The sequence below is a fragment of the Lissotriton helveticus genome, chromosome 1_1 (genome assembly GCF_964261635.1).
Source record: "Lissotriton helveticus chromosome 1_1, aLisHel1.1, whole genome shotgun sequence".
Lineage (NCBI taxonomy): Eukaryota > Metazoa > Chordata > Amphibia > Caudata > Salamandridae > Lissotriton > Lissotriton helveticus.
Window position 1 is genome coordinate 1,368,911,892 of NC_136057.1, and position 22,315 is coordinate 1,368,934,206.

General features: G+C 47.3%; 1 protein-coding gene across 4 annotated transcripts in view; it reads left to right on the top strand.

The window, feature by feature from the left end:
• The first annotated feature begins 244 nt into the window (after nt 1-244).
• LOC144824723 (putative endonuclease 4) overlaps nt 245-22,315 on the top strand; it is a 477,583-nt gene continuing 455,512 nt past the window's right edge. For 3 of the 4 annotated variants that reach the window (XM_078683743.1, XM_078683751.1, XM_078683759.1), the window contains exon 1: nt 261-386. The gene's annotated coding sequence lies outside the window, so the exon portion shown is untranslated. Of the gene's footprint in view, nt 387-22,315 lie in introns of all 4 variants that reach the window. The other variant, XM_078683747.1, reaches the window with a different exon arrangement.

Here is a 22,315-nt window from a genome sequence, read left to right on the forward strand (position 1 = left end):
TGGCATGTGATCGCTAAGATATGGGTTAAGTTTGGGTAAATACTAGTGGGTCTCAAAGGAAATAAACGCATTAGGAAGCCAGGGGTCGTAGCGGCGACCTCTTGCGAATCGGCGATTCTCTAAATGAGGATGATGGCTGGCCACGTGGGAGTTCCTTCTAGGCAGGTCTGTGTGATCTCAGGCCTCTGCTTGGTACCTTCCTTCTGTAGGAGGGGTTTGTTTAGGGTTTCTTTTCAGAGCGAGTGGTAGTTTAGTCGTTGGCAGGCAGCCCGCGAGGAAGGTTTATCCTGCGCGTGGTGCTGGTGATTAAATCCTGGTGAGAACCAACAGGTCTGGAGTAGGGGAGCGAACTGCTTTTTCTTGGCAGTCTGTGTTGAGAGACCCAGGTGAGAGTATGCAGGTCTCATGGAGAGGAAATAGTTCAGATAGTGAATTCAATTTACCGGCAAATTAATCCTGCAGACGCTTCTAGTTCGTATGTTGAGAAATGAATGCTTTGTTAGTAGCAGGAAAAAGACCCCCCTTTTAATCTAGCGAGGGATGAGCTATTTCTCCCTCGAGAATGTTTTTGATTGTTTGGAAAATTAGCTCATTATTAGTTGCCTTCAGTTACTTTAATTGGATATGAACTCTGCCGACCTTTGACATATTGAGCGATAAAACCTTCCCTTCTATTCTCCTATAAAGTGCCAAATGCCCCATAGTCCCGGCGCTCGGGCACTGTAGTAAGCCCTTACACCCACACTAGACACAGTATTAGCTATTCTGGGCGGGGCCATGAGCCGTCTGTAGTGTCTTGATAGCTGCCAAGGTTTCAGATTGCTATGTGTGACATTTTCATAATTTCAGTGTAATATGAGTGACATTTCAACAACTATCAGTGACACTTTTTCGCAAGCAAAATTAAGCAATGAAGACGAGGGAAACATTTAAATATTAGACATTACACTCATTTGAGCAATGAGAAACTCTTAAGAAGATCTTAAAACTTCTCTAAAGTACCAGAAATGGAAAGGCACTAACCGGAGCCAGCCTGTGTAATTGCAGTTCTAATAGAAGGCAGGCACCGCTGATGCTCAGAAGATTCTCATTGTTCTGATCATGCATGACTGTGCTAGCCTAAAAAGCAAGTTTTATAGCATTGCGTAGTAAGTGCAACTAAAGGTTATACCGTCACTCAGTCTCACAGCAGGCTGGGTCACGGCAATGTCCTTCAAAGGCTGCTCCACTCACCTGGAATGGACACAAGACACTGCCGGCAGCTCAGCACGTGCTCTTGCAACACACATGGAGGGCAAGAGAAGGGTTCAGTGCTTGCAGCCCCGATTCTGGGTGGTGGTGAAATGCTCTGGGAGGGGAGACTCCTGATGCTAGAGTTGCCACCTGGCTAGTTTTCTCCCAGCACCAACAGTATTTTTATGTCTTGGTTAGTACAATAACAAGCCAAATCGTTAAAAGAAGGTATTTTTTATCAATTATCCTTACATTCTTCATACAGTAAATATAAATAGAATGCAGTTTTTAATGTGTTCTAAGCTACTTTAACAATTTGTGGTTAATAATGAAAGGAGACAAAGGCAAAACGTGATGTTACAAAAAAATATATGGTTTGGTTTAAAATCTTATTTAGTATCATAACCCAGACCTGTCAGACTCTCAAAACAACAGCAACTGGTAAGTATTTTTTCCATGGAAAAGAGGCAATCCTAGCTGAGGCGAGACCACTGAAAATACAGTAAAGTCCTATTGGGTATACTCGAGCCTGCCCTGGCGGAGGAGAGGCCAGTTGAGCTGTCTTCCTGTGCCATAAGCCGGCAAGTGAGATGAGGAGGGGCAGTGGTGAAATTAAAGAGGAGCAATTTGAGTGCAGTTTTTGCAAATTTAGTGGTAAATTAACTTTGAAGGGTTCTTCGGAGCATTCTCTTCTCTGACTGCTTCCGACGTGGCACTTTCAGACACATTTAGTGCGCTTTGGATGAGTGAACTTTAAATCATTTGTATGACATTTGGTGTGATTTAGAGACAACAGGTCAGCTGACTCGCAGATTCGAGTGCCGCCGCAGGCAGCACTGACCAGCATTGGGCAAGCCTCACAGAAGAGTCTCTGAGTAGTCGGGCTGGCTGAGGCCCACGTTAGTGACAGAGCCAGCAAGATTGTTGAGGCATGAGTGCATTAAAAGGAGCATGCCCTGCCAATAAACGATATCCTCCAAATGAAACCCCAGGTCTCGGGTTTAAGGAACTAGTCAAAGGAAAAGGCTTCCAATCATTATTATCAGAAATTTCCTTCAGGAAAGAAAAATTTCTTTCTTGAGTCCCCTCACTCACCAGGGTTTTCCCACAGTGACATGCTTCATCATTGGGGCCATCCCAGTTCTCTACGAACTGGGGCGTGCTGCGACTTGCGGAAAACTACGTGGGAGCGCTTTTAGTGGAAGACTATGTGTGTTGTACATTGTGGTGGAGTGGGTTAAGGTGATTAAAAATACCTTGCTAGTGGGCTAAAAGACTTTATTATTGCTCCTAGGTTGGTATATCTAAAAGGGGGTGTTACACTGAGTTAGTGTCCATCCGCTTCTCGTGCTGTGATTGAGGTACTATTTCTTCTTTTTTGAACATTTATATTAGCGCAAACTTTTTATATTACACTTTTAATTGTGTACTTTCTGATGGATACATCTGCCTATGGATTCCTCATCTTTGAATTACCCCCATGAGTAGCATTCAACGGAAACTTTTCTTCACAGCTATCCCACGTTGACGAGGACATCACATAGGAACGGCTCCGCATGAGACTCCTCACAATGTCATTGGAGCCATAAGAAAACCTCTTCGGGGTGCTTTAGTCAGTTCTCTTTTTTCTGTGCCGTAGATGTGTAATGCTTTTTTTCTCAGGGCTGTCCATTTCTGGGAGTTTCCTTCTTGCAAGTCTCCGGGTATTTGTAGCACCGACCTTGGTTACACAGAAGAAGTTCGGATTTAAGCCATGCAGGGAATGTGGAGTTTATATGTCTATTACTGAGCCTCATGATGACTGGTTGTGGTGTTTGTCGTAGGACCACGATGTCGAGGAGTGTTTGTCATGCAGGCGCATGAACCCCAAGGCGTTGAAGGAAAGGGAAGCCAAACTGTTCATGGCAAAGGTAAAAAAAAGGAGAGGTCGAAGGAAGGCGAGTTTTCTGTCCAAGTTGCCGACTCCGCATACCTCTAAGTCGTGGAGGAAGCATAAAAAGAAGCGCTCCCATGGATCTCGACGTCAGTCGTCAAAGCATGAAACGCCAAAGTCTCATCATCACAAGGCTGAAGTCTCTCCTTCTCCTGATGTGACTCCAGCCCCGTCTCCGAGAGCGGTGTCTTCACCGCCGCTGAGAAAAACAACGCCTCCGCTGCCGGCTACTCCACCTCTGGCTCCAGGGTCTCCGGAGCCGATTGTCTTGCCTCCTCGAGCGATCTCAGAACCCGCAGCACCGGATCCAGTGGTTCCTGCCTTTCTTACTCCGGGTACAGATCGTCTCATTTCCTCAATGCAATGTTTGGCTTGTTTTGCCAGAGCGGCTAACCCTTCTGGTGCGCCGGTTGGCCCCATGAGTCCGCTTGCATACTCCCTGGTAGGCTTGCCACCTCACTTCCCTCAGGTACCTCTAATGCCTTTCATGCCAATGGCTCCAGGGAATTTGCCTCTCTCTACGCCGAGATTCTTCACGCCAGTGCAATTCTTGGCGGGGGGGGGGGTGGGAGGAGTACTGCTAGATGGATCTTCTCCATCGTCCACTATCCCCGTGTACATTCCTTCAACACCAATTCGGAAGTCGTTGGTGCTGTGTCCTGTGCAGCCGATGCCAATCCAGAGTATGAGGACTAGGAGGGAAGCACAGAGGTTAATCGAGGAGGAAAAGTATCAAGATCAACATGAGGAGGCTGATGAGGATGAGATTGTTTACCCTGAACAAGAATTTGTGGACCTACAGGAGGGTACTGGCCTAGATACATCTCCTAAATGGGAACTCTCCTCCCCAAAAGGCCTTCCAATGCATGAGGTTACTTCGTATCACCCTGTGATTAGGAAGGCAGTGGAATTATTAGATTTGACTTTGCCCACAGCAGAGCTGACGGCTAATATTTTAACAGAAGTGCTTCATTCCCTGTATTCTGTCTCTGAACCTTTGCTTCCTATCAATGAGGCTTTGACGAAGCCTATCCTGGAGGTGTGGCAGAAACCGATGACTGCTCCTGCGGTATCCAGATCTGTAGCAAGAAGGTATAAGGTGGCTCCGGGGGGGATCCTGCCTTCCTATTCACCCATCCGTCACCGGAAAGTCTAATGGTCCAAGTGTGTGCTCCTCTAAGCAGTCTGTAAGATCGTTCCCATCTACACCAGCAGATGGGGAATCCAAACCTATGCAACAGTCTGCAAAGAAGGTGTTCTATTTGGGTAGTATGGCTCTCAAGGCGACTAATGCTACTTGCCTGCTGGGTCACTATATCCATGCTCTGATGGAGTCTGCAAGAGAGGTGCTCCAGAAGCTTCTGGAGGACGTTGAGGGCCATTTTTCTGAGGTGCTTTCTAATGCTCAAGCAGCGGCATGTCAGGTGATATAATCGGGTCTGGACACTACTGACTCTGTTGACAGGGCAATTGGTTCTTCTGTTGTGATGAAGAGGCACAATTACCTGCAGGGGTCAGGGTTCTCACTGGATGTCCAAGCAATCCTGTTAGACTTTCCTTTGGACGGTTCACATCTATTTGGGGCTAAAGCAGACTGTGCTACAGAGCTTCAAAGACGGCAGAGCTACAGCAAGATCGTTGGGTCTCCAGTCTTAATCTAGGGCAGGGGTCTTCAAACTGTGGGGCGCGACCCCCAGGGGGGGCGTGGAGTGATGCAAAGGGGGTCGCGCATTCCCTGTCACATTTCTGCTCAGGCCCAAGGGCTTCAAACCCCCTCTTCCCCCGTCCTGTGTCTCAGCCCGGGCTGCTGCAGTGCAACTTGAGCTGCTGGGACCTCAGCTGGTCAGTGTCTGGAGTCTTATCTCCGGCAGGCCTGTCAGAGTTTTTCACAGGTCTTTAAAGACCATTTACATATTTACATGCCTTTGTAAACTGGTCACTGAGGTTAGTTTTTTTTCTGGTTCCTGTACCCCCTGGGTCCCCACTGCCTATTCCTTACATTTGTAATTTACATTTACTGCTGTAGTGTGAGAATGCATTTCATGAAAAGGAATATAAAGTAGGGTTGACAAAAGTAAAATGACTGCATGTGTTGTTTAAAGAGCCTGCAGAGACCTCCTCTTGACACTAAATAGATTTATAAATAAAAAAGTATGTATTCATTCATTATTTGACTTTTCTGTCTTTGTTCTCTTTAATTATCAGTCATGGATCATTGAGGCAGTCCTAGAACACAATTAAAAGTGCTTTCTATTTATATTTGCTGTGTATGAACATATATGTGCTTAAAATACAGCTTTAGGTGACAGCTTATTTTTGTACCAAGTGGGCCAGCAAAATAATCTGCTCGCAACCCTAACCATAGGACTGGAACTTTGTTACAGGATCAGCACATTATTTATTTCCTCCACCCTCAATCCCCGGTTAATGCAATAATAGCAATAGTTTAACTTAGATCTTAAACCCTACGCCGCCGTCAATAACATGCTGAGTTACTTCAAGTGTCTAGGAATGCATCCTGCATTCAGACAACTCACTTCTCATTCACGCCCTTCACTTTCAGGCTCACCCTGAACTCATAGCGATCACAATGCACTCACACTGATCACCATGCACTCACGCCATTCACCTGCTCACTCTGCAATCACAGTGATTACTCTGCACTCACAATGCACTTGCGCTGTTCACCCTATACCTCACCCTCAGTCACACAAGCACACTACTCATCCTGCACTAATGTGACACTTCACTCACCTGTCCCCCTCACTGATGAATATACAACTCACTCAAACAAGCCCAGCAGTAATCATACATTCATTCGTCCCATTCTGAACTTGCATCCGCACCCAAATTCGTACGGCCACCTCACTCACCCTGCAGTCACTCCTCTCACCCTACTCTCACTGTTGCATCGCTCACTGTGCACTCACATGGGCACCCTAGTCACCCACACAGTACAGATGGTTAATGTGCCTGCTACAAAGAATATGTACCATGCAGATCACAGAAATGAGTGTGAGTAAACTATGAGTAGCGCTATAAAAAAAATGAAATGTTTGTCAGAAAGGTGCTATAGAGAAGAGGTGCATTGTTGGTGAGTGGTAGTGAGGGAATTCATGGAGAAGGAGGAAACGGGGGTGGAGCACCAAAAAAAGACTGTTTCACCGTGTGCAACCAGTATTAGGGCCAGCCCTGGCTGGGAGTGTTAGCCCCCCCACCCCCCAAGTTCTGGTCTAGTGGCTCCCCTGCTTCTGCCAATTATTATTATTTACATTTGTAGTGCGGTACTGTTACCAAAAGATATCCTGGGGCTAATAACCATCTGCTGCCTGAAGGCAAATGAGAAACACACAGAAGGAGAAGGAGAACCAGCCAAATGGGGTAACCTACAGAGCCTAGGGGCCAAAATTCAAGATGGCAGAATCAAGTGCCCACCTGGAAGAGCTCTGGGCACCTCCCTAGGGAGGAACTGGACGGGGGTGGACACTCCATTGTCCTTTGTGTAATTTCGCACCAGAGCGTGAGCCAAGGGCTTCTGAACTAGGCATAATTGGTTGAAGCAAGGAGGGCACCAATTGTGCCCTTCAGTGCATTCTGGTGGCTCTTTGAAGCCCTACCCAATTATAAAGGAGAGGTGGTCAAGCCTCTCCTTCGCAGGAAATCCTTTGTTCAGCTTCCCCTGCCCTGTTCAGCAGGGAGGCAGAACAGTGTCTGGGGTCGGCAGAAGAACAAGGTGGCAGGCAGACCCTGTAAGGCTACACCAGTAGGTATTGGGTTGTCCTCTAAAGAGCCCCCACTATACATGGCATCATGCAACTAACACTGGAATCGGTGTAGTTGCACAATTCCAACATGCTGGATACTAAACATGACCAGGTTCGGAGCAGTCAATATGTAGTTGGACATCTCGACTTGCCAGTGTCCACTAAATACCTTAAAATGGCTGCTTTGCACTTACAAACCCAAGATAATGGAGTCTGGGGTTTGAGGGGGACCTTTGCTTGTGCAGGGGTACCCACACACTTAAAACCATGCATACATGCCCTTAGACTGAAGGGCCCACCTTAGGTGTAACATATAGGCATAAAGTGCATTGACCGGGATATACGGAAAACTTGTATCTAAAGTGAAAGGTGCTTGCACCATTTCATGCAGACTGCGATAGCAGCTCTGCAGACACAGTTTGCATGGGCTCACATGGGTGGCACAATACATGCTGCAGCCTATGGGAGACTCCTGGTGGACCAATGCCCTGGATACCTCTGTACTATATACTAGGGACTTACAGTGGTACCTAAGTATGCCAATTGTGCAGTGTAGTAAGTACTTACCAGCACATTTAGACGAGAAAGCACTGCCACTGGCGTCCTGTTTAACAGGATCCCAGTGAACTACAGTCAAAACACACTGGCACCAAGCAAAAAGTGGGGTTATCTATGCCAGAAAGATCCTACTTTCCCACAGAGGCCTCCATCCTATTCCAGACCCATGCCCTCTCAACGACTACCTGAAAAAGAAAAAAGTTAAAAATGCTCACTCTGGCTAAGGTTCTGTGTGCTTTGGGTCCTGTAGACTGGTTAGTAGCTCTGGATTTGCAGTACACATATTTCCATATTCCTATCCTGCCAATCCACAGATGTTGCCTGCGGTTCATGGTGTGGTCAAGAGTTTTTCTAGTTTGCTCTGTTCCCTTTCAGACTTACTAATGCTCCCTTGGGTGTGCACAAAAGTGATGGTTTGCAGCTCACCTATGGAGTTTAGGGATTCCAGTCTTCCTCAACTACTGGCTGTTAAACTCACGCTCCCACCTTCAGACTACAGCAGACTTCTGCATTTGCTGGGGTTCTGTATCAGTGTGCCGAAGTCGCATCCTACTGCCTCTCTGATGCTCCCTTTCTGTGGAGCCGTTCTGGACATAGTACAATTCCGCACCTATCCTCGAGAGCGACAAGTCCAGGATATTCAGGCTCTGATTCCGATGCTTCAGCCTCCATTCGGGATTTGGGTGAGACTAACTGAGCTGCTGGGCCTCATGATCTCCTGCATCTTTCTGGTAAATCATGTCCATTGGCATGTGAAGGCTCTGCAGTGGGACCTGAAATTCCAGCAGATTCAGCATCAGGGAAATCTCTCCGATCTGGTCCAGATGAAATGAAATTTAATTTGTAAAGCGCATGGCTGCCCGAAAGCGTCCCAGCGCTAACAGCAAAGAACAAAGAGCAAACTGAAGAGGGTACCGTTACTTAGGGGTCATTGGGAAAAAGAAATGTTTTAAGAGACTTTCGAAATTTGAGATGACAGGGTTCCGTTCGCATCCAGCCAGGGAGGGCATTCCACAGCTTTGCCGCATTTACCGAGAAACGGCGTCCCCCAGTGCGCACCTTCCTAACTCTGGGAACCTTGGCCAGATTTCCAAGGTCAGACCGGAGAGCCCAAGAAGACTTATAGGGGCAGATCAAACTCCTGAGAATCGGGGGTCCTTTACCCTGGAGAACCTTATGGGTAATACATAGCGATTTGAAGGTGATTCTTTTGCTTATTGGCAGCCAGTGAAGTGCTCTCAGGATCGGTCTAGCCGAAGATCTTCTTGAGGCGCCAGTGAGCAGCCTAGCTGCTGCGTTCTGAACCCGTTGGAGGGTATTGATGGTTGCTTCAGGAGCTGCTAAGAACAGGGCGTTGCTATAATCCAGTCTGGATAGTATTAGCCCCTGGATTAGTAATTTCCTGGAATGGGGAGGCAGGAGTGGGAGAACTTTCTGCACCGATCGGAGTAGGCCAAAACATATGCCTGCGGTTTTCTGTGCTTGCGTCCTATAGGTCAGGTCGGGCTCAAACCACACCCCTAAGCTTTTAATTTTATCTTTAGGTGCGGGCAACTCACCTAAACAGGGGGGCCAGATGGATTTGGGGAGAGATGTAAAACGGTGGCCCAGAAGCATAATCTCTGTTTTTGCTCCATTCAGTTTGAGCCGCGAACTGGTCATCCGGGAATATATTCCGGCAAGGCAGGCAGAAAGATTATCCCAACATCCCTCTTGTTGGGTTAGCGAGACGACTTGTTGGGTGTCGTCCGCATAGGTGACTATTTTAATCCCAAAAGGAGCAACCACCTCCTCCAGTGGGGCCATATATACGTTGAAAAGAGTAGGGCTCAGAGAAGAGCCCTGAGGGACTCCACACTGGAGGGGGGTAGATTTGGACAGGGCACTGCCTTCCCAGATCTGAAAAGTTCAATCATTCAGAAAAGATGTAAGCCATTGCAAGGCCCTGCCTGCTATGCCCAGTCTCGCGAGGTGGTGTATTAAGATTTCATGGTCCACCGTATCAAATGCTGCACTTAGATCCAGGAGGATCACAACAGCGGATCTTCCTGAATCCAAGATACACCTTGCTTCTTCCGCAACCACTTTCATGGCTGTATCAGTGCCCTGCCCCGGGCGAAAGCCCGTTTGGGAATTACGCAGCAGCTTATTGTTTTCCAGAAACCCGGAGAGCTGCTGATTAACCATTTTTTCGGCAATTTTGCCAAGGCCTGGTAGCAGCGAGATCGGGCGGAAGTTGGCCAGGTCAGAAGAATCAAGCCCCGGCTTTTTTAGAAGGGTTTTGACCATGGCCTGTTTCCAACTAGGTGGAACGACCCCGCAGGTGAGTGAGGCGTTTAGAAGCTCAGGTGCTAAAGGGGCAATGGTATCTGCAATCCGCTTAAGAATATACATGGGTGCGGGATCAGACGGGGAGCCGCTCTTCATGGATGATAGAACTTTACAGAAGTCTTCCCTGGAAATACAGGTGAAGGAGTCCAGCGAGGGACTGGAAGTAGGCGCCAGGTGAGTGTCAACATCAGGAATTGTAGCATTATATGGTAGACTTTCAAGGATTCTTTGTATTTTAGTGTCAAAGAAATCCGCTAGCTGGTTGCATCTTACTTCTGTGCATTCCTGGGTGCTTAATGGAGAGGGTACCTTAAGGAGTTGTTTAACTATTTTAAAAGTTTCCCTAGATGAATTGGATGACAATTTGATTTTATTTTCAAAGAATGCCACCTGGGCCTTTTTCAGAGAAATTTTGTAAAGTCTCAGGGCAGAACGATAGGCTGCTTTGTTATTAACGGCCCAGTCTTTCCTCCATCTGCGTTCAAGTTTTTTACATGTTTTCCCAAGATTTCTGAGCTCTGTAGTGTACCACGGTGATTTAAATATACTACTTTTCTTTGTTACCTTTTTAAGGGGTAATACCGCATCCAGGGAGTTGTTCAACCAGTTACGAAAGCTTATATGTCGGACGGAAATTCAAAAGAAAAGGCCTGCAGTGGTGGCTGGTAAACCAAACCAAGATTGGGTTAGTAGCAGACCCCTCTATCTCCCCAACCCAGAACTCTCAGTGGTTAAGATGTGTAATTTCTTCATTTCTGGGTTGGTCGAGATCAGAGGACTCGGGTCCCCTGGTGGAGTCTCAGCTCCACATCAACATAACTGGAGTGAAAGTCTTCCTCGGATCAATCAATGGAAGGCTGGTTCAGATGTTCATGGACACCACCACCGCCATGTAGTACTGCAAAAAACAGGGCAGAGTGGGGTGCTGGACCTTGTGCCAAGAAGTTCTACACCTCTGGACATGGCTGAAACTTCAGGTCATTTTCTTGATGTTACAGCACCTGGTGAGATCCCTAAATACCAGTGGGGACTAATTCAACTGGGGATGCCTTGTGGATCACAAATTATGTATTTACCCGAGGTGTTCCAAGGCCTCTTCAACAAAAGTGGTGAACCTTAGTTAGATCTCTTCTCCACTGGTAAAAACACACAATGTCAGCACTTCTGCACGTTGGAGTTCCAAAAGCGACAGACACCCTCTTGGAGACTCATTTTGTCTCGGGTACAGAACGGGACTCCTGTACACCTTCCCTCCGATACCACTCCTGCCACAAGTTCTGAAGAAGACTAGGACTGACTGGACCCAAGTCATCTTAATGGCTCTACATTGGGCACAGAGTATGGTATCTGGAACTCCTGCGCATGAGTCGTGGTTCTCCGATCACGCTGCTTGTTTGTGAGGATTTCCTCTCACAGCCACAGGGCAGGGTTCTGCACCTGAACCTGCGCACTCTCCACCTGCATGGGTGGAGATTGAGCGGTGACAGCTGAGAGTATTCGTTCTGCCTCCCGAAGTGTGTGATGTCATCTTGGCAGGCAGGCATCCCTTGACATAGACTGTGTGCACGTAGATGAGACCAATTTGTGGCTTGGTGTACTGTGAGATTTATTGATCCTCTGTCTGCACCCTTGTCCTAGATCCTTTTGTTTGCGTTGCCCTCGCCCTTTAGGGCCTTTTTTTGGGAAAAGTTAAAGGTATCTTTCGTCCATCTTTTTATTTTTGTGGCTGCCGGATCAGCCTTCCTTGTTCAAGTCACCCTAAATGCCTTCAACATTCGTTTTCCCCTAATCCTTTTATTGAGCCCCAGTGGGACCTGCGTCCTCTAAGACTGCCTACCACGAAAACAGTCTTCTTGATGACCATTTAATCGACTAAGAGGGTTAGCAAACTACAGGCGCTGCACACAACTTTTTTCCAGAGAAACTGTCCCTTTGCACTCGTGTTTCCTTTCTGCCAAAAGTGGTGGTACTCCTCCCAATGGTCAGAACATCACACTGCTAATCTTCTTTGCGCTATGAAGGAAAAGGAGAGACTTCACCGTCTGGATCCAAAAAGTGTGTTATTATTCTTCATTAACCACAGAGAAGTTATGCGTGTGGACGATCAACTCTTTGTTGGGTTTTCTAGGGTTAAAAAAGGGAGCGCAGTGCAGAGTATAACCATGTTCATAAGGATTATACTTTGCATCAAGATCTGCAGCGCATTGGCTAAGCAACAACCCCCTGAAGGCATGCAGGTTCATTCTACCAGAGCTAAGGCTGCGACCACTGCATTAGATCGCTGAGTCACCGTTCTGGATATCCATCAGGCAGCCACCTGAGCATCACTGTACATGTTTACCAAGCACTACTGCCTAGACAGTTGGGTCGAGCGTGATACCATTTCACCAGTTTGGTCCTCCAGGACTTTCTAGTTTAAACAGTACGCAGAACCTCCTCCAGGGAGGTTTTGCTTGGGTATTTAGTCTAAGGTAAGGAATCTGCATCTAGAAGTCTGTCTGATGAACAAGTTACTTACCTTCGTTAATGCCTGCTCTATATAGCCTCAGATTCCTTACTTACCCAATCATCCTCCCATCTCGGCAAACTGGGTTCCTTCTAAAGAGGTCCTTGAGGATATAACTTTGGCATACTGGTCACATTACCTCAATATGGCTCTGTTCTTCTGGTGTGGAAAGTAGTCACGAAACTGAGGTCAGCGCGCTAGGGTTCTGCCTATATAGGCACTGGGCATGTCACTTAAGGCTTAGACGACACCTGCATGGAACCACTCAGGGCGACCTACCAGCATGTAAAGAGGACTACTCAGAAAAAATTTAGGAACCAGTCTGACGCCTGGGGAATATCCTAAGGTAAGGAATCAGTGGCTAGATGGAGTGTTTAGCAGATAAGGCATTACCGAAGGTAATGACTTGTTTTTAGTGAACTCCTTAAAAGTTTTATTCTATTTCTCGAGAACTAACTTGGCCTTGGGGAGTTGTTCTGTTTCAAGCAGTAGTTTTTCCAATTCACATATTTCTTTTAATTCTCTCATGCTGTGTTCTAGAGCCTTCTCTATCCCCATTACCATCTAGTCCCTTAAACATGTAGGGGCAATGTGGCTAAATCCATCTCTAAATTTCTTGTCTTCTCTAAAAATACACAGGACATTATGAACCCGTAAGCCAAGGCGATTAATGACTTTAAAATACTCACTAAGCATTTGTGCATGTACCTCTGTTATAACTTGCTTCTTTTTGTACTTTTCTAGTTTCTCAAAAGTAGCCCAATTGGTATCTTCGCTGGGTGTTTTTTGAATGGGTAGAGGAGAGAGCCACTGTATAAGTTTTGTTATATATTCTTCTGTGTAGGTCAGGCCTCTCTATCTGATATACTATTCTTAGAGGGTCAGAAAGTAGTGAGAAACGTACAGCAGGAACAGCTGGGTTCCACTAACTCCCAGATGTAGATCAATGAGCATATAATATATACAATATGTTGCTGCTTGATCTCTCGGCTGCATTCGACACGGTCACCCATGATATCCTGGTTGACCGTGTCAGTGAGGCAGGCTGCCAGGGTCCAGCTCTCAGCTGGATAACGTCCTTCCTAAAAAACCGCACCCAGGCAGTCCGCATCGGACATTTCACTGCCCCCAAACTAAAAAATACGTGTGGGGTCCCACAGGGCTCTTCCCTCTCCCCCCACCTCTTTAACCTTTACCTCCTCCCACTAATAAGATCCTTGAAAGAAAGAAGTGTGGACATTTTTAACTACGCAGACAACCTCCAACTTATGTTCAAGATTGACAACACACCCCAGTCAATCTCTGACTTCCAATCCTCCATGACATTCATTTGCCAATGGATGGACGATAACCATCTAAAGCTGAATCCCAGCAAAACAGAACTGATACTGACGGGCGATGCACACAGACATTGGGACCCACATTACTGGCCAAATAACCTGGGCTCCCCTCCTATTCCCACCACCTCAGTAAAAAGTCTAGGGGTCACCATTGGCAATCTCGAGCTGCACTGGTCCAGGTTGTGATTGCCCTGGTCCTATCTCGACTTGATTACGCAAACGCCATGTTCCTGGGACTCCCACTTGACTTCGCTAGGCGGCTTCAACTGGTACAAATCCGAGCAGCACGGATAATATTTAAACAACCCAGATGGCAACATGCTTCCCCTCCCCTTATGAAACTGCACTGGCTTCCCATTCTCCAGTGCCTTTAAAGTTGGCTGCCTGGTGTACAAATCCCTAAATGGCCGCAGCCTCAAATTCATTGATAACCGCATCTCCCGCTACATTCCCACACGCAACCTTCGCTCAGCCCAACTTCACCTCCTTACGGTGCCGACTTTCAAGCTGAAGCGCCAAGGGGGATGCAGGTTTGCGACCCTGGCCCCTCGACTATGGAATTCCAAACCCCTGCTTCTTTTTCATCTTTGGGACGCTGCCTTTGACTGCCCGAGTTGAACCTTAGCTGGGGAGTGCCCTGTCTTCTGCATTACAACTTGCCGCACCCGCTGCGCGGGTGCCGCTTCGTCGGATTTATCCACCGGGTCTTTCAACTTACCGGGGCTGGAGGCGCCGTGGACACCGTGACAGGTCGGAAAGCGGCGTTGCAGGGACTCGATCACCCAGGAGTCCCTGCCTGACCGGCATCACCTGGTCCGCGCTCCCTGTCTGCCCCGCCCACAGGACGCTACGAGCTTCAAAAACCCCTGCTTCTTTTTCATCTGTGGGACGCTGCGTTTGACTGCACGAGTTGAACCTTTGCTGGGGAGTGCCCTGTCTTCTGCATTACAACTCGCCGCACCCGCTGCGCGGGTGCCGCTTCGTCGGATTTAACCGCCGGGTCTTTGAACTTACCGGGGCTGGAGGCGCCGTGGACACCGTGACAGGTCGGAAAGTGGCGTTGCAGGGACTCAATCACCCAGGAGTCCCTGCCTGACCGGCATCACCTGGTCCACGCTCCCTGTCTGCCCCGCCCACATGACGTCATACGCTCTATATTGAGGAACTGAGCACCCGCTGGGCGGGAGCGTCCCGGGAGAAGCCTGCGTCAAGGGCGGGACCGTTTTTGGCCGGTTGTGGCCGTGCGAGGCCGGGCTGGGCCACCCCCCTTTGACTTCTTATTGTGACTTTCCGGGTATTGTACAACTTTATGATATGATGTCTTGACTATCAAGCTTCAGCTGCTAGTAGTTCATTGTTGAACTTAGAATGTGTGGTAACTGTTGGCAGCTGTTGCTGTTGTCTGTCTAGTGCTTGTCCAGTTCTTCCCCTGCTTTTTAGGGTTAATAATGGTGAGACGCAATCTTGCAATGCCCATTCCTGCCTCTGCCCATAAGCTTAAGGAGGTAGCGAAACTGCCGCTCCCTAGCCTAATGGCCATAGATTGCATGCTCCAAAAAACAATTGGGGTGGTGGCAAACGCAATAGAAAATACAGAGCGACATTTTTCGCTACCTGCTGGTTCTGTCCCCCTTTTCTTCCTACCAATGTATCAATGCTTTCCATCAACTCTCAGGACTCCATATTGGCACCATCTTTCTCTGCCCTTCCGGGTGGTGGCCACGTTCCGATGTCACAGGAAATGGCTCCCTAGGATTTTATTCAACCCTCAGGGACTGCCCCCCTATCCGTCAGACTGTCACTGACCCCCCCCCTTCCACAAACCCCGGCTATCAATGACTTTCCTCCCGAGGGTGTTGCTCCTTTTACGAACGGGTGTTTTAATACATCAGTTAACACCAACTCAACCTCGGGCTCCCCTACAAGTACAAGCAGTGTTAGCAGTGTTAGCCCTAGCGTAAAGACTAGGGGACAGCTGGCGAGGCGTATATCCAAGCAAGCTGTTAAGGAAAGTCCTATTGGTAGAAACTGTAGGGGGACTGTAGAGGGGGGCAAGCAAAGGAAAGTGCCTGCCAAACGATGTATGAAAACATGTAATAATCCCGAGAGTAATGCGGATAGGGATGTACCTGTTGTGATGGAGGATCTAGACCTATTATGTGATGCAAACCTCTGGGAAAGAATAGAGACCCTTTTGGATAAACCTCCAAACAGCCAAGTGCGAAATTACCCCATAGGCAATAACACCATTGAACCAATTAGTACAAATCAAACCACAATTCCCCCTCCAAGTGCCGAGGGAGATATCCCCTCTATTGCCCAAATTGAACACACTTTGAAGTCCATCATTTTACCAGTGGTTGAAAGGTTAAAGGACTTAACAGCCAGATTGGATTGCTTTGAGCAGAGAACTCTAGATAACTTTTTCTCTGTAAAGGCCCTAATCAAAGTACACTCTAAACATAGCCCTTATCTAGCAGTAGCCCAGAACCAAAACCCAGTGGTTGCCCCAGTGGAATCAGGCAATAGTGTCCAGTCGCATCAACAGAGCACTGTAGGTTCCCATAAAGGAGCAATTCCTCTGGCAAATGCTGCACTAACAAGTCAAGTCCTGGCAGTAGCCACAAAAACAAATATGGGCAGCAAATCAGTAGCTCGATCACCGCCTAAGGGTAATAAGGGGTCCAGCGCCAGAGTAGGTGCACAGACCCCGTGTACCAAACCGAATAGCAGCAATAAACGGAGGCGTAGTAGAGACCTAGACCCGAAACTTGACCTAACTTCTGCCAAGACAAGCAACCTATCTCATATTGATCTGCCGCCAGCCTGTATGCCTTATGTGGTTGTCCTGGCAGGAGTCCCATGTTTAAAGCAGGGTAAGACCGAATCCTTCAGTGAATTAAAGAACAAAACTACATTTTGGTTAAACAACAACAGGACCCTTTCAAGGGATATGGAGGGTCAGATCATTCATGTTAGACGAGTTGGTTGGGTGGGAAGGAGAACTAAGGACGTTCAAGGGGACTGCATCCTGGTTAACTTTAGGGATAACAGGGTGGCAAGGTTTATCTCTAATCAACAGAATATATATGGCAATGAGGGAATCAGTGTTCATGATTTGGGATATTTTTATCCATGTCCATTAAATTGGCATCAGAGGCAGGCCCAAGTTAATCAACTGTGGGGAGGGCAGGCTGGAAACCATGACGGTCGCCCAAAGTTTGCTTCCGGCGGTGGTAGTAACTTCTGCGGAAGCAGATTTGGGCCATGACGTGGAGACTGCGCGCCCTTGAATCCCCCGCTGGCTTTAGCTGATAACAGTAGGTTGAATGGGAGTAGGTCTCCAGTCAGTAGGGTTTCTCTACCTTATGTTCCCCGGCCACTTCCTGTGGTAACTGATTTTAGAGGTGATTTATTTATGTCCAACATTATTCATACAAATCACCCACAGGGTATAGAGGTGACTGACCGCTCAACAATGAGGATTATTAGTTGGAATGTAGCTGGCATCTCAAGGAAGATAGAACTCCCCGATTGGAATACTCTGGCGGAGTCTTATAACATCTGTATCTTCCAAGAAACTTGGAGTCTGGAACCAAATCATAACGCTGGCTACCAAACCTTTTTCATACCCGCGATCTTGCCACTTTCAGGAAGGGGACGGCCCTCGGGGGGGCTTCTCATATGGGTGAGCATCTCCCTGGGCTGCAGTATTACACAAAAACATAGCAGCTCGCCAGATATCCTTAGGATTACGTTGAGAGGGCCAGGTGGAGGGAGGACTCTTGACATATTTGATATATATGCCAGGGGTACTAAGGGTAGCTCTGAGTCCCCTACAGTAGCTTTGCTTGAAAAGACCCTAGGAGGATGTCGTGATGGTACTCAAGTACTGATCGCAGGGGATTTTAATTGTACATATGAACCCCTTGCGGTAGATGATATCTTGGGTGTGGCGGAGGATGACTCTAGGAGGGGCATACCAGCCTTAGCTATACCACCTATAAAAAATGGACACAGAGGGCAATCCAGCTGAACGCTATGACTCTTGAGCTTGGCTTAAGAGCATTAAATGGCAGGACAGCTTCGGACCCTTTGGGTGCCCACACGTACAACAGGGTGAATCACCCATCGAGGATTGATTATATTCTCCTTGATTTAACTCTTTGGCAATTTGTCCAGGATATGGCAGTTATACCCACTGTAGATAGTGACCACAACCTGCTGTCTTTAACTTTAAAACACTTGTGGCCTAGACAAAACAGCGTAGCCTCAATATGTAAGGCAAAGTCCAACAAAAATGTCTACCCATCTAATTGTGGTAGACGCCTTCAGTGGAGTAAAATTGCCTTAGATGAAGTGAAAGTCCAGGCTATTGATACGTTATTAACAAGTACGCTGGGCGCAATGGAGGCGCCCACAACTGAGGACCTAGATCCCTCTAGAGTTACGATGCTGTTCCAGGAGGCTATAACCTCCATAGGGAATGAATTTATGGTACAAGTAGTAGAGGGTAGGGAAACTGGACACCAGAGGCCCAAGAGGAAGCAGGGATGGTATACACCAGTATGCAGACAGAAGAAGTCTGCTCTAATAAAATCTGTTAAGGCAAGGTCAAAATCCTTGATTAAACAAGCCAGGAAAGAGTATAACTTGGCGGTAGCAAATGCTAAAAAGGAGTGGGAGAACTTGTATTGGCAAACCCTAAGAGAGGCTAGCGTAGGGCGGGACTCAAGTCGCTTTTGGAGTACTATAAGGGCAAAGAACAGGCCTGATAGCGACCTTATTACCTATAACATCACGGGGCAGGCTTGGTTTGATCATTTCTCCACTTTGTATTCTTGCCAGCCAGAAGCTCCTATTGTTTCCGCTCCTGGCACCACTCTAGTACCATTCGGAGAAAACACCTTATTCCCTTTTACAACTAAGGAGGTGGAATATGCGATCAGCTGCATTGTGCCCCAAAAGGCAGCTGGCCCCCGATGGCATTCCTGGGGATTTGCTCCGCTCAAATTTGCCAAAGTGGGGGAAGCTTATTCATACCTTACTTAATCCTATCGACAATGGAGCGGCAATCCCAGAATCCTGGAAGGGGGCTGAGGTCGTCCCTATCTATAACAAGCATTTGCAATGCAATAGGTTTCGCATTATTAAAGTTGGAGCTATTGGTGTTGCATTATTTAGCAATGCCAATAGCTCAAACGTTAATAATGCGAGACCTATTGCATTGCAAATGCTTGTTTGCATTTGTCACCCCGAGTTGGACAGGTATGCCTAGACGTGGGTCCTGTGCTTACCATGCCACTGGCGTCAAGCTAGCCTGGCTAATGAGGGCTGATACCCTGAATACAGTCCCAGGATGCTTGCTTCCGGTCCATGGAGGACCAGGCCTGGCATTTCAGGCTGGACTGCTCCCATGGGGAGCAGGGTCAAGACTTATTTGCATAAGTTTTGGTCCAAAGTGGAATGACGTGGTGAGTAACAAAACAATGGATTTAAGCCCAGATCTCGGTACTGGGGGTGAATGTTTGACATTGTTAAGCATTCTGTCCATCTATTGTTCTTTTTGCAGTAATCTAGAGATGGTATTAAAAGTCAGTAGAAATCTCTTAAAAGATATATAACCATTATAGTTCCATATTAGCCAGTTTAATTTCTATTCATATGCTGGGGTCAGTAGTGTTCTGAAGCAGTGAGGCTCAATGGGTGCTTAGTGAAATGTGCATCGAGTAGCTACACAGAAGAAAAATAGGGTAAAATATCCACTGTTGCATCAAAGAGGTGGAGGTGTGTACATTATTACAAGTGAATGTTATTCTCTACAACAATAAATATGCATAGTCACAAATTAATGTGGGATCGACTTCAACCATGTTTTTGAGATGGTCTATTTACACTATTCTGATCAAATTGTAAGTTACTTACTGCTATAAAATGTCGCAGCACATAGCCGATTTCACCACCGCGAACTTTTGCAGCAAGCAATTGGTGTGCATTGGAAAACTTCCGAGCACCAACGTCGGCATAAAGGATAACCACAGGGACATCAGGATTGAAGACTGGATATTTATGATCACCTTTAAACACAAGCATTTGCAATACAATAGGTCTCGCATTACTAAAGGTTTGAGCTATTGACGATGCAAATATTAATACATGGCCAATTGCTCATACTTTCAGGAATGAGCGACTTATTGCATTGCAAGTGCTTCTTATTCTTGTACTCCAGTCCTGCTACTCCAATATAAAAAAATACAAGTCAAGCAAAATTGGGGGCTGTTTATGGAAACAAAAGTGTGCAACATTCCAAATGTTGCACCTTAACTTTTCGGAAAAATTGCAGACTTAGCAGCCGTCAAAAGGGAGCATTGAGCAGCTCCTAACCTGGATAGCAAGCTGGCCTGAAGAAGATGACTGCCATTAGAATACTAATGGGCAAACACAGGAAGAGGGGAGCGCGTGGGCCCACGCGGCCGCCCTTCCCACAGTGCCATGCGATCTGTGTAATTATGATGCGAGGAGCAGGCTGTGCAGTATTTTGAGGTACTGTTTGTGGTGATTAAAATGCTTTGTTCCACTTGGATGGCAAGCTGGCAGATGCGGATCGAACCGCACCAGGCGAAGTGAAGAGGAAGAAATCAGGGAGGGCGGATGTCAGCAGCTGACACTCTGTGATGAGGGAGGTGGAGGAAATCTGCTCAACCAGTTGTATGCGATCCGGAGGGGTAAAGTGGAATGCTCCTGGTACCTAGCGAGAAGGGAGGGAAGTATTTAAGGTGCTGTACGGGCGATTGCTTGGTGCAAAATACCACAAAGCGTTATGTCGAGTTGGTTACCATTACAAATCTGTCAACTTGGAAAAAATTAGTTTGCCATGCGAGAATAAGGGGCGGGGTCTTGGATGGAGCGGGCGGTGCTTGGTGCCGAGCATTGCTCGAGACACTGCTACACACTCCGAACCAAAAAACACACAACAATCAAACAAACAAAAAAGCTTCTAAAGCTGCTGCCAATGTCCCGGGGAGCTGTAAACCGTTTAATGGGCTTGCAACAGTCTTCATCTAGACTCTTTCACATGCTGTGCGTATTTCGGTATGAGCTGCACATGGTAAACATGACTTTCCAGCTTGATGAGTTGGGATAAAGTTTTTAATTCTAACGCATTCTAAGAGTTCCCTACTTCCCCATTATACCCTTAGGAAGTAATGATTGTGACGAGGAACTATAGCATTTTGTGCATTAGCATCTGCAATTGTACTCTTTCATTAAAGCATGATGGCATACAAACGCTCCACAGCCCTTGGGGGCCGCTGGTATAGGGCTGCCACCCCGCACAAGGCACAAGCAAGAGATGTGGGTGGGAGCATTGTCACTTGGAACACCCACATTTTAGCTAAAGAATTTTCCAAAATAATGCAGCGATTCATTTCATAATCGTTAAAATGCTGAGCGCGACTGTTAGCAATATGTCGACGTCCCTGAAAGATGTACAATAACCATTGACATAGTTGGCCCTCTTTGAGGCCTGTCGGCATAAAGCAGCTGGCTTAGTTTCGAAGTTATGAAGCCCATGGTATGGCAGATTTTTCGACCGCAAATTACAACCCTCTTTACGGAAGCCTGAGATGTTAGACCATCTGATCGGGGCTCATTAGGAAGGCGACGATGTGTTTAATTTGTATGTGAGGCGTGGAGTGTTGTCGCCACCTGAGAGCTTCTGTCGAACGCCACAATGTGCCACTGACGTTGCTGTCAGCTTTTCCTGTGTCAGACGCTAAGGTGGGGAGGGCATGGGGAAGGAATGGGGGGGGCAGGGTCTGCAGCCGGAGCTGAGAACTTGTTTGTCCCAAGTTCAGAGGCTGAATGTATACAGTACTTATGGTGTCGCCACGTGAGAGCTTCTGTCGAACGCCACAATGTGCCACTGACATTGCTGTGAGCTTTTCCTGTGTCAGACGCGAAGGGGGGGGAGGGAGTTCAGGGTCTGCAGGCAGACCTGAGAACTTGTCTTCTAAACCCAGCACAAGAGGCGCATAAAGGGAGTGTATACAGAGCTGGCTCACACCAGACCACCTTATAGATAGATGTGTCGCTATTAGCAGCTCGTTAGTCTCAGCAGACAATACATGTAGAATGTTGATGAAAAACTACAAGTAAATAAACCTGACCTTTGGCATCGCAACCAATAAAACACAACCGCCCACTGGGCGTGCAGCCAAGAAAAAGAAAGTGTGGGGACAGCCAAGAAATGGTGCTCTCCGTGTGCCGCAGATTTTCAATTCGATAGGAGCCCATTACAGTCTAATGTGGAATTAATACAATATAAACAGACAGATTAACATTTGTATTTGAATCACAGAGGCTGGATGTATACAGTACTTATTGATAAACTCGTCAGCCAGTAATCTGCCTCATGGCATTTGTTAGCATAAAGATGGTGTGTGCTTACATGTATTGTGTTTTTTATTTGGAACGGGCATCAGACGCAAAAAAAACAAGGTTAGGCCACGAAACCGAAACCACGGTTGTAGCGCAGGAGACGCCGTCGCCGTGCGCGTGCACGTTGGCTGTCCCTGCGCAAGCTGTGATGAGAAGACACGCCGAGCCGAGGTAGGGGATGTGTGTGTGTAACGGCCAGGGGGGGCCTGTA